General features: G+C 38.2%; 1 protein-coding gene and 1 pseudogene across 1 annotated transcript in view; one reads left to right on the top strand and one right to left on the bottom strand.

Moving 5' to 3' along the window:
* Nucleotides 1–12,812, top strand: part of LOC101588615 (antigen WC1.1-like) — a 343,741-nt gene that overhangs the window by 60,783 nt on the left and 270,146 nt on the right. The window lies entirely within an intron of this gene.
* Nucleotides 2,924–3,273, bottom strand: LOC101588225 (annotated as a pseudogene).

The raw sequence follows: 12,812 nt of genomic DNA, 5'->3' as shown, positions 1-12,812 counted from the left end.
TAATTTGTACCTTTCTGGGACTATCCAATTCTTTTGTGTTTTTAATTCTGTGAGACTAAAAATTTTCAAAACAGCTATTGATGATCAGAATTTCCACAGGGTCTGTTGTAATTTTACCCTTTCCATTCTTTATAGCTTAAATTTGAGAATTTTCTTTCTTCTTTTTGATGAAGTTTCCTTGGGGCTTATCAATTTTATTTAGTGTTTTGAAGAACCAACTTTTTGATTCATTAATTCTTTGGATTGTTTTCTTTGTGTTAGTAGAATTAATTTCTGCTCTAATCTTTATAATTTTGTCCTATCTTTGATCTTTTTGTTTTGTTTCCTTTTCTTTTTCTAGGTGTCTGAGGTGCAGCATTAGGGTATTTATATGTTTCCGGATTTTTTTCCTAATGTGTGAGTTCACAGTGATAAATTTCCCTTTAAGCAATGCTTTCATTTCACCCCATGAATTCTGATAAGTTTCGCTTGTGTTTTCATTGAATTGTAAATGTTTAATCTCATCTGTAACCCATTGTTTGGTAAGGAGGGTGTTGTTTAATTTCCATGTACTTATGAGGGTTTTTTTGTGTCTTTTGTCATTTTTTTGCAGTTTTATTGCACTGTAATCAGATAATACACATGGGATAATTTATGTTTTCTTCCACATACTTAAGAATGACCTATGGACTACTATGTGTAATATTTTTAAAAATGAGCTATGTGAAGCTGAAAAAATTGTGTATTTAGATGTAGTTGGTCAGAACACTCTATATGTCCACTAAGGCCATTTGTTCAAAACTTTGGTTCAGTTCTGCTACTTCTTTGCTAATTTTTTGTTTGCTTATCATATCTTTTTAGGATAAGGGGTCTTGAGGACCCTTGTTAAGATGGTGTTATTTGATATTATATTTTTCATGTAAATTAAAATTTGTCTTATACAGTTGAGTTTTCCCTTGTTGGATGCATAGGTATTTATTAGTGTTACCTTTTTCTTTTGAATTTTTCCCCTAACCAGTATGTAGTGGCCTTCTTTATTTCATTTGATCACTCTTGTTCTAAAGATGAGACTGTCTATAAAATGATTGGTATCCCTGCTTTTTTTTTTTGAGGTGCTGGGGCATGACTTTCAGCCTATGAATTTCTTTATGAGTTAAGTGTGTTTCTTGTATACAGTATCTTGTTGTATTTTGCTTCCTAATCCACTGTGCCAGTGTATTTCTTTTAATTGGTGAATTGAGTCCATTTACATTGATGGTTATAATTGAGGTGTATTGACTTATGATTGACATGTGTTTACCTGCTTTTATGCATCCCTTATTCTCCTGTGTTTAATTGTTTGCCTATTTGGTGTGTTCTTTCCATTCTCATTTGTGGAGCTGTGTTCATTTTAGTCACTCCCTAGAGTATCTTTTAGAATTCTGTAATGTTGGCTTTGTTATCATGAAATAGTTTAATTTTTCTTTATTGGAGAAGTATTTCAGTTGTCTATCAAACTTGAAAGAAAGTTTTACAGTGTATAGTAGTCTGGGATAGAATTTGTTTTTGTTGAGGACTTCAAATAATTTGATGCATCTTTGTTCTTGACTTGATTTGTTTCTTTTTTCCTTTTTTTCATAATTTTATTGATAAACAAATAGCAATGAGACAGTTTCAAATCAAATCGCTAGGACAGTTCAATAATTAGCACACTGCGTACATTCCTCTTAGTGGTTAATTGCTGTACAAGATGCGGACTTGAGATCCTATTTACAAACACCATTCCCTATAATATTCAAATAACGGAACTTAACAAAAAAGGGTATACAGATGAATGTCCATTTTGTATCTGTGTATTCAAAGTGGTTAGAATAGATATATAGTTACATTCTCTTAATGAATAGAATGATTTGTTCTAATGGGGTGTGTGGTGTTCCTTGACTTGATTTGTGAAGGGAAGTCTGCTGTTATTCTGATGGGTTTTTCTTTAAATGTGATGTTTTTAGCATACTGTTATTGTGCTGAATTTTTTGGATCTTTATTATATATCTGGGTGTTTTTAATTGGGTTGATTTTATTTTGAGTCCTATGTGATTCGGTTACCATAATGCCAGGTTGTTCCCCATATTTGGGAAGTTTTCTACTATTACTTCTCCCTATATTCTTTTTTTTTGTCTGTTTATTGATTTCTTTGGGATTACTCCAGAAAGTACTCAAGATAGTGTGAGTGCTTCAACATCACCCACCCTCCTAGATGACAAGATCTTCTGGGCACTGTCACAGTAAGGTATAGTGGACAAATCTGGGGAAGATACATCTCTGCCAGTGTGAACTAGAGGAAGTGAACCCCATAGCCACTGCTGAATTCATTAGATAATGGTGCAACTGAAGCTTCTGCACCCTGAGTGAAGCAAGCTACACCTGCAGATTGTGAAACATTTCCAGACTCCTCTGCTAAAGGACTATGGTTCTGGGTGTGGTTCATTGGCTTGCTCCCCAGCAGGCTACAGATCATCATCACCCTGACTCTCCTAAGAAGATTTAGTTAGATCAGATCATGTAGCTACCAGGACTAAAGCAGCTGGTCAAGGCAGTCGCCTTTGAAGTTCTGTGTCATGCACAGGCTGAAGGAGATAGACAGAGGACAAGGGGCCAACAAGGGGAGATCCAGATAGCCAGGGAGGGGGCAACAAACTGAAAATAAAGAGGTAGAAGTACAACATCACTCAAAGGTGAGTCCAGAGCCCACCTTATAGAGACTCTGAGCCAGAAGCTAAGAGAGCTGACATCATGCATCCTACCCAGTACCTGTCCTGGCAAAAGTTTATGGGCTATCACAAACAAGTGCTTTGGCAAGGAGACCCTGTTCAGAATTCTTTAAAAGTGTTTAGGGTTCTAGTATCAAGCTGTGAAGTCCAGGATGTAGTCACTGTGTATCTTTCAGGGGTGGATATGGGGTGCCCATCTAGTGCTCTTGGGAGGCAGAAGTTTCTTTGTCTTTAGGGATGAACTTTAGTAAGCTGCTAAATATGCAAAATCAAGGTTGTTCCCACTTGGGGCCATCATTCAGGAACTCATGGCACAGCCCATCGACACTCCTTCCACAAGACACCTTCAGGGGTCAGGCTGGTTTTGCTCCTGACATTTGACCACACTATCAGTGTGGATAGTATTCTTGAGTGCTGGCCACGGAGATGAGTGTATGTACTTTGTGTGTCCGGAAAACAGCTCATAGCCACACTTCACATACACTGAGATACCTGGTTCAAAGTGGTTCTGGAAAATTTCTCCCCTGAATAATCTGCAGAATGACATAGTATCACCAGGCCAGATCCGAGAACTCTAATCCCTATACCAGTACCCAAAACAACAGAGCCCCTATATTCTTCTTATATGATTTGCATTGAATCCTTCTTTCTCATTGGTGCCTATTAATCTTACATTATTCATCTTTGCATTGTCTTGAAGATGTTGAATTACTTTTTTCTGCATCCTAGTTGTTCTTAAGAGATCTTTTCTTACCTTTTCTCTAGCTGTAACAGCATCTTCAAGCTCTGAAACTGTATCTTCACTTTCATTCAAGAGGCTTTGCCAGCTTGTGATTGAAGTTTTAATTTCCTCTATATCTCTTTGAATCTGCTTCATGTGATCTATTTCTTTGCTATATTTTTCATTCAAGGATTCCATCATTTTCTTAATTCTCCTCTATTTTTTATCAGTATCTATTCTCCTCTATTTTTTATCATCATTTAGTAATTCTTTCATTATAGTTTTTATTTCTTTTTTTACTTCAGGGATTATTTCTTATCTGATTCCCTCTGTATGTTTCTACAGTCGTTTATTTACTTCAGATGCTATTAATTCAGAGGTTTCAGGTGTGTGAATTCTCTTCTCTTCTTTCTTTCTTTCTTTCTTTCTTTCTTTCTTTCTTTCTTTCTTTCTTTCTTTCTTTCTTTCTTTCTTTCTTTCTTTCTTTCTTTCTTTCTTTCTTTCTCTCTTTTATTTTGGTGGAACCAGGGATTGAACTCAGGCCCTTGTGCTTTCCAGGGAAGCGCTTATTCCACTGAGCCATCTCCCCAGCCCCTCCAATTTCTTCTGTGCTAGTGTCTCCTGCATTTTTTCTGGGAGGGCTTGGGGCCTGTGAATGCATTTTGCTCCTTCTCTTTGTCATTTCATGTAGTACTGTCCTCAAACTTTTGGCGTAGAGCTTTGGTGCAGTCATTACCTTAGCACCTACTGAAATTCTTATCCAAGAGACATTATGTGTTTTAGGCAGTTACAATTTTGTATTTATAGAACTACAATTAGGAACACTAATAATGAGTAGTGATATTTATCAGTTGACAATCTTTCATAACTAATGGGTTTGTATTTTAGGTCATAAGAGCAAATGTTATGTCTGTGTAACTAAGCAGATATTGAATTGGTAATTTGTATTTAAATCAGCTCCCCCAAGTTCTGTCTGATCACCTCCCCTTGATGCACATGGGGTCTTCTAGGTAGACTGGTTCACTCAGTTGCCTGTTGCCCCCTCTTTCAAACAACAGAGAGAGAGAGAGAGAGAGAGAGAGAGAGAGAGAGAGAGAGAGAGAGAGAGCTGTTGAGTATATCTTCAATAGCTTACCGGGTGCAGATCTACGAAGTTTGAATTCATCCAGTTGTGCCTGGCTTGGGTCTTGCTGCCATACTCAGCTTCTTCCTTCTGCATCCCATGGAAGTGAACATGCATTGCAACCCTGGCAAGATATTCTGCTCCTGGATTAGCTGAGTGGGTCTGGCCCCCACTCTCTCTGCAGGGAGTTCTACCACAGCATTTCACAGGAGGACTGTCTGATGGAGGAGGTTCTCGTGAGTGTGCAGATGGTCACACGCACACACCGGGCCTGGGGTCTGGCTGGAGAAGGGTCTAGGGAGTGACGAGTAGGCAGATGTTATCCCACATGTCAGGCCTTGGCTCTGGCTGGAGAGGCGTTTAAGTTGTGAGCAGGCTGAAGGTCCCACACAAGTTGGGCCTCGGCTCTGGCTGGAAAGGTGCTTGGGGAGCCTACAAATCACATTGCAATAAATATGCTTGTACCTATGACACTACATTTTGGTAAACATATTCCTCCAAGGCGGCTCCTGGTGATTGCATTATAGATGACATTTATACATTTTTAATAGCATTTATGATCTTAGTAAGATGACTAGTTTTCATTTGTGGTCTTGAGATTGCAACAGAAAATACTGGTATTAGAAATGTGCATGCAAGATGAACACACATCTCTCAGAGGAAGGAATTGTAGAAGCAAATAAATATATGAAAAAATACTCCACATCACTAGCTATCCATGAAATGCAAATTAACACAACACGGAGATACCATCACACCCCAGAAAGAACAGCTAACATAAAGAAATCAACCAACAACAAATGTTGGAGAGCCTGTGGGATAAAGCCCTTCTCCACTGCTGTTGGGAATGTAGACTGGGGCAACCATCATGCAAATCATTGCGTAGACTCTTTAAATAACTAGGCTGGAAATCCAATTTAAACCAGCTATCCCTCTACTGTGAATTTTCCCAGAGGAACTGAAAACCTCATATCATAGTGATATATGTGCACCTATGTTTATGGCAGCACAATTTATGATAGCCAAATCTTGGAAGTAAAATAAAATAATATTAAAAAATAGGAATAAAAAATTACATAGTTTTACACAGAAATGTAGAAATCTAACCATATACAGCACTGTAGCAGGACAGTCCTATGACCTTTATTTTCTTGTCTCTTGCTTTCATTTGTTACCCTTCTTTTAAAAGCAAATATCTACTTGAGAGACAGTATACCAATAATTGGTATGGCATGACAAACAGTACATGTTTAGAAGACCAGAATGAAAAGCATTCCAAGCATGACCCTACTATTACATATTGATATCTTCAGTGCAGTTGCTTAGTTCACAGGTAACAGTATATATAGTTAGTTCAAGTTGAGAATCCTACCAATTAACTGCTAGTTTCAAAACCTTGCTGAAGATTATCAGGATCATTGCCTTACCCATCTTGTGCATATATATGTATGGTTTTTGCCTCTGTCATGTTTCCTAGATTTTCTCCTTACCTTCTCTTCATTGTTTAACCCTTAAGTTCTCACTTTCCTTTTAATTGTATTATACCTATTTTTATTTCTTCTTTTGAGTTCTTACACTAGGGAGACTATAAGATATTTACACTCATCTATCTGGTTTGATTCATTTATGAGTATATCTTCAACTGGAATCCATTTTCTTTTTTTTTTTCTTCACATTCTGTATAGATTTAAAATTTAACCTCAATAAAATTATGGAAAAAAAATAAAAAAAATTAACATACCTCACTTGGTGGAAAATACCTGTACCATGGTATGTCTAAGATGTTTTATATTCGTACATATAGTGAAGTTAAGCTCAATGGCCTATGTTGTAGAGTAATAATAATAAGGTTCTCCTCTGAAGGATTAACAACCTAAATTTCAGACCAAAATTTAGAGAAAAAAGAGGACAGCAACCATTTTGGCCCTAGCCCTTCAAGGACAGTGAGGACTCAGGATATAGGAGAACCTGTACTGTAAAATCATGTAACTCAGTTGTGTCTCAAATTTGCTGATGAAGTAGACTATGGATCTACAGATGAAAGTGATCGACAGTTTAGAGTGTGCCTAAGGAAAGTCACAGGGAGAGAAATATTCTCTCAGGCTTTCACAGAGAGCAAATTGCTCAAGCAATGGCCATCACTCATCAACATAATTGATACTGACAAAGGATCTACAAACTGCAGTACAGGGCTTCAGGGTCAATCCCGAGGGGATTTGACGGGCCGTGGCAGATAGAAAACTTACATTTCTTGTTATATATATCTTGCTTCATCTTGATCTTAACCTTCCAGCAGAAAAATATGAAAACGAAGTATAAAATGTAAAGCCATATTAATATGCTGAGCTGTAAAAGGCTCAAGTCAACAACTCTTGACTTTGCCAGTCCTATGAAAAACCCACCACTATTATGAACTACTGGACTATATTGGATTATTTTGCTGAATTCAATTAGATACAATATTTAAATCACAATGGATTACACTTCTCTGACAAAACTAGATTAAAAAAGGGATGCAAATGAAGGACCATTTTTTATCTGTATATTCCAAATAAGTTAGAGATACAGCTACTTTCTTTTAATTCAGTGAACAGAAAGATTTGTACCAGGAGTATTTGGAAAGAATATCATGTGTGCATCTTGTACTATGAATAACCACTACGAAGAAAGCAATAAACAATGTAATAATTTTTGAAACTGTCCTAGTAATCGGTTGTTAAACTGTCTCATTGTTATTTGTTTCTCAATAAAATAAATAAAAAATAAACACTACATTTTATTTTATTTACAATTCATTTATTTATTTTTGACAACATATGTTTATTTATTTTTTAAAGAGAATTATCACTAAAAATAGAAAGAGTATTATCCCTTTATTCCTTGCTTTGCCAATCAGGCAGCCTGAGTAGTTTGTCTTCTAGTTATCTGTTGAAGAGACCAAATCCCATATCTTCATCTGACTCCTCTGACACTTCCTCAGCTTTCATTCTGGCTGGGGCAACTGCAGTAGGAGGAAGAGCACCCAGAAATGCAAATGGATCAACCCAGAAGGCCTGACTGTAGAGCAACTGGAAAAGTGTTATTAGTCTCCACAGACAAAGCGTGGATTGTCTTGTACCCATTGATGATAGAATGGGGCACTGAAGCAACAGTTGGATAACCAGTTTGCAGACACTAGCAACATTACAGACACCATCCAGAAAGCAAGCATGAGCTTTCCTGTGCAACATCAAGCACTTGAGGTTTGTAAATGTCACTGTGAAACCCTTGCTGTAGGATTTGCACAAAAGATAATATTCAACATGTTCAGGAGGGTGGTCTCGCTGGCTTCCAGTTTTGTGTTGTCTTATTCAGCTGCACATCTCTCAGGATTTCAGTGGTGCCTCTGGAAATTTTAGTGTTGATGTCAGATTCTGGAATGACTTCTCACACCCCAGACTCAGCTTCTGGGCTGGCATGGTGACTTCACAGGGTGCAAAGGCACCTGCCCAGATAGCAGCTTTTTTTTTTGGTCCTGGGGGTCGAACTCGGGACCTTGCACTTACCAGGCCAGCACTTAGGCTGCGGAGCTATCTCCCTGGCCCCAGCTGGCAGCTTATTGTCCAGCACCATACCCCTGATCCCAGTAAGGTCCTCCTTGGTGAACATATAGCCCATGTTATTCTACATATGAGGCAACAGTTTGTCTAGAGCAGGGCTGCTTTCCATTTTTCCTCAGACGGTCTTGTGTATCATGGTATTTTTGCCCATCAGCACCACAATCTTCCCTGAGAGGGATATTTGAATCTGCTGCATCTCACAGAGCCAATGTCTGCTCCCACAGTGAAGCATTTTGGATAATCATTCAAAAGTTGGATGATCTTAAGGAAGTAGATGGATTTCCAAGTTGCCTTGTCTTTCCTGGGCATCACAAAAGTGCATCAGGGATTGCCATGCATGGTTTAAAAACATGATTTCCACAAGGACGCCTGGAAAAAGTGACAAATGTTTAATTAAAATCTTCTCATCTAATGTCCCTATCTTTCCACCTCTAAAAAGGGGCATACTTTTCTTTGTTTCCTGCAGGTCTTTTAATTGTTTGCCTGTTCCAATTCCATGTCATGTTGCCATTACACAAGCCTGGTTGCTCCTGCTACCACCCTCTCCCCGCCCTATACACTTATATCTCACTTTCATGCACCCAATTATGCCCCTTTGAGCTCTCTCTGGAGCCAGGCATGGTGATGCATATCTGTAATGTCAGCACTTGGGAGTTGAGGATCACTGAATTTGAGGCCAGCCTAGATTATAAAGCAAGACCTTGTATCAAAAAAGAAAAAATCTACTTTATGTTTTCTGTTTTCTTCCCCTTTTAAAATTTGATTCTGAGCTGCTCTTGCTTTGTAAATCATGCAGACTTTGAACTTACTATCTTAGGCTAGTCTCCAATTTGAGATGATCCTCTCGCACCAACCTCCTGAGTGCTGGGATTACAAGAGTGCAATATCATACCTGGACTTTTTGTAAAAGTTTTACAGATTTTTGGGATAAAGTGTTGAAATTTTAATAAATGTATGCAACTGTTACAGTTAGATCAAGAACTGCCATCTCCATCCACTTTTTACTTTTATCAGTTCATTGGAAATACGTATTATCCTTTCAGCTGTTTTGAAATGCTTAGTTGCTATCAACCAGTTGCTCAACTGTGCTACAGAACATAATTCTTCTTCGAATCCAACTGTTCCCAGTGCTAGTCATTATCTTCCCATCGAAAAATTTGTTTTCTCAAGATGCCCTAGCCATGACCTTGGGCAGTTGTTTCAATGCTTCCTTCATCTCAAAATCATGAGTTGTACAGGAGCCATATTTGCCAAGTAAACCTAGCCATCTTCCACAAAGCTAGTGGAGATTCCTCCATGGGCCTGGTGTGGGTGTTTTCTCAGAGGTCTAGTCAAGGAAATTTTTTCGTTTAAAGAAGAGTCTGGCTCAGGCTGGGCTCAAATGCATTGGTGATCCTTAGCACATCCTGTACTTTTTACAAGACAATCATCCTGACTCTCAGGTGCAAACTACAGATATGAACTTTTTGCTCTCACAGGTCCTCATCCCTGAATGAGCCCTGTACCCAACCAGGCCAAGCATAGAAGCCTACACCTTCTTGTGAAGAGCAGTTATCTCCATTCTTGTACACTATCATGGATGCCACAGGGCAGTGGCTAGGGTAGGCCAGGTGCCATCAGAACAAAGGCACTTGCCAACCCCAAGCCTTGGTACAGCCTCATATCCTCACAGTACCCAGTGATGAGTCTTTCTTTCTTATCAGGACAGACCTACTGGCTAGGATTTGGGCCTTTTACAGATTTCATTTCCACTTCTTGAAATTCTCCATATTTGAACCCATGACTAAAACCCACTAGAGAAGGCTCTTAAAAATTCAGGACCCCAAAAATGAACCCAAAAAAAATCTTGACCAACATCTGTTGGTGCTCTAAGAGCTCTAGCTCAACTCAGCAAAGGTTTTAACCATGTCAGTTTATTTAAAGCCTTTGTAGACACAATATCCACTCCAGCGAAACTTGAAACCATTTGTAAATTGCATTATGATTGTGTCAACCAAAACCTCACTGAAAAAAGGAATACATTGCATACTACCAAAAACTATATCCCCCCTCCCCATAAAATACCATCAAGAAGTGGCTTCTAGCTTCCAGCCACAATATTGCATTAGAAAAGGCAATAAAAGGACTGTGTACATTAGTGGTAAAGTACTCGCCCAACAATTGTGAGGTGCTGTGTTCAATCTTGAGAACAACAACAACAAAAGATAACAGGGGATTGACATGGCCCCACATTGTACTCAGTATAGTACAGACACATCTCACTCAGATGATTAAAGAATAAAGGCCTCAGAGATTGGGATCAAATATAGATGCTTGAAATACTTCAGAATTTCTGCCCTTGAAGCCTATAGTTAAAAGAGGAAGACTGAACACATCTTTACAAACTTCCTTGAACACCTACAACAGTCAAAATTTCTAATATTTCTAATAATCGATATCGAAGATCATCCTTTACAATAACAGTAGGAAATAATAACATCTGCAAGTGTACATTTATCCTAAGACACAGATGCTCCTGTTTATTGGATAGGTTAATCAACACCCAAAGTTACATGCTTGTCCTAGAAATAATTGCCAGATGCATCAATTCTCTTGAGAAAGCCTCTGATACAGGAGGGAAGCAGCTTGTTTCTTCTGTAGCAAATGTTCCAGGCACCAAGATTCTCAAACAGTATCAATGGTAACTTTGAGCCCTTTGCCTCATCCTGGGCTGTGCTGCTGCCAACTCTAGAACTGTACTCCGGAACTCTTCTGAAACCTGAGGATACAGGATAAGGCTCCAGAGCAGGAAATGCATGAGAGCTTCCACATCTGACCCAAGGCCAACACTCTAAAAGGCTTTGAGCAGAGGTTGGAGGGTGGCACCTCTATACATAAACCTCACAGGTAACTCAAGAGGCCTGCAACATTAAACTTCTAGTGGCCTCTGCCACTCTGCAACCAAGCTTTTCAAGTTTTTGAACTCTGCATGGGGGCTCCAGAAATAGGATGCTGCTTTCCACAAAGCCCAGACCCCTGTGGCAATGGCCCATCGTGATCACTGTAGTGCAAAGGTCTAAAATTCTTTTAATATGTTAGAATTAATATTATTTAAATGGCAATGGAATACCCATCTCTGACAAGACTAAGTAAAAAAGGGGATATAAATGAATGGCCATTTTGTATCTGTATATATAAAATAGTTAGGATAGGTATACAGCTACTTTATCTTAATTCAATGAGAAGAAAGATTTGTACTAAGAATGTTTGGACAGAACATCATGTCTGCACCTTGTAGTATGAATATATGCTACAAAGACAACAATATGCAATGTATTAATTGTTGTAACTGTCCTACTAACCTGTTTTGAAACTGTCTCATTGCTATTTGTTTCTCAATAAAATTAATATAAGAGAGAATAAAGTTTAAATAAGATAATACATTATGCCTAAGTGAGATAGGCCCCAGGAAGAAGAGAAGCCTATGTCCATACAAAGACTGGTACAAAAATATTTGCAGCAGTTTTTATATGGGATGGCTAATAATGGAAACAATCCAAGGTCAAAAAAAAGAATTAATGTTGTTAATATATTTTAAATATTTCAGGCAAAAATAACTAAGATTATCAATACTATTCATATAAATATGTATACAGTACTGTACTACACTGCTACATAGCAAAAATCCATGATAAATAATTTAGGTTAACATTTTTGGAAAACTCACAAGAGTACACTGAGACTACAATTGAGACTTGGCACGGTGGTGTGCCTGCAATCCCAGGACTTGGGAGGCTGAAAACAGGAGGAACACTACAAGTCTTATATCTGTGTAGTGAGACCCTGTAGATCCTGTACTAAATACATTTAAAAAATTGAAATTCAAGAAATAGTGGAAGAAGTTTAGTAGAAGAAAATGCAAAAAGAATTGGTAAAAAAAGGGAGGAAAAGAAGAATGAAAAGGAAAAGAAGGGAAAAAGAAAACCACAGAAAAATAAAAATAATCAGAAAATACTAAATAAAACATGTTAAAATCCAACCAGACAGCAAAAGGATAAACAATGAGACAAACAAGGAAGAATATATGCAGTACGTACTTCTGGTGTTTTCAGTTTTGTGATAGTGTTCAAGTCAAGTCCCAAAAATGTGCTATGTCCTCCACCCAAGTTTGCCATGGGAATTGTGGTGGGAATAGAGCTGATCTGGCCTGTGGATGAAGTTTGGGATTCTGTTGATAGAATTCTCCAGAGCCTAGTGTTGTCTCCTTACTTCTGCTTTAGACACTTCCATGCCACTGGTGTCACTGATTATTCCACACACCAAACTCCCATGTGCACTTGTAGGCCTGGAACACCTGGCCTGGATCTGGGTAGTCCAGTGGCTTTGCCAACCTGTAAACTTTTAAACATTGATAATATATTTTCTCTTCAACTAGCAATGACATGTGTGTTGTAAAGACAATTTTCAGTTCTAAATTCTACTGTGGACCATGAAGATATTGCTTTTTGTCCCATATTGTGGCATACACCTCAAGTCCCATCACTCTGAGAGACTGAGGCAGCTGGATCGCCAGCTAAACAAACACAGTGACTTAGACCCTCTCATAAAATAAAAAGGAATAGAATTTTGGTTCAGTGCAAATTGTGCTAGAATAAAATCTCCAG

The sequence above is a fragment of the Octodon degus genome, unplaced genomic scaffold (genome assembly GCF_000260255.1).
Source record: "Octodon degus isolate 3935 unplaced genomic scaffold, OctDeg1.0 scaffold00400, whole genome shotgun sequence".
Taxonomy (NCBI): Eukaryota; Metazoa; Chordata; class Mammalia; order Rodentia; family Octodontidae; genus Octodon; species Octodon degus.
Note: the sequence above shows the minus strand (reverse complement) of the source record. Positions and strands in the feature narration are given on the sequence as shown.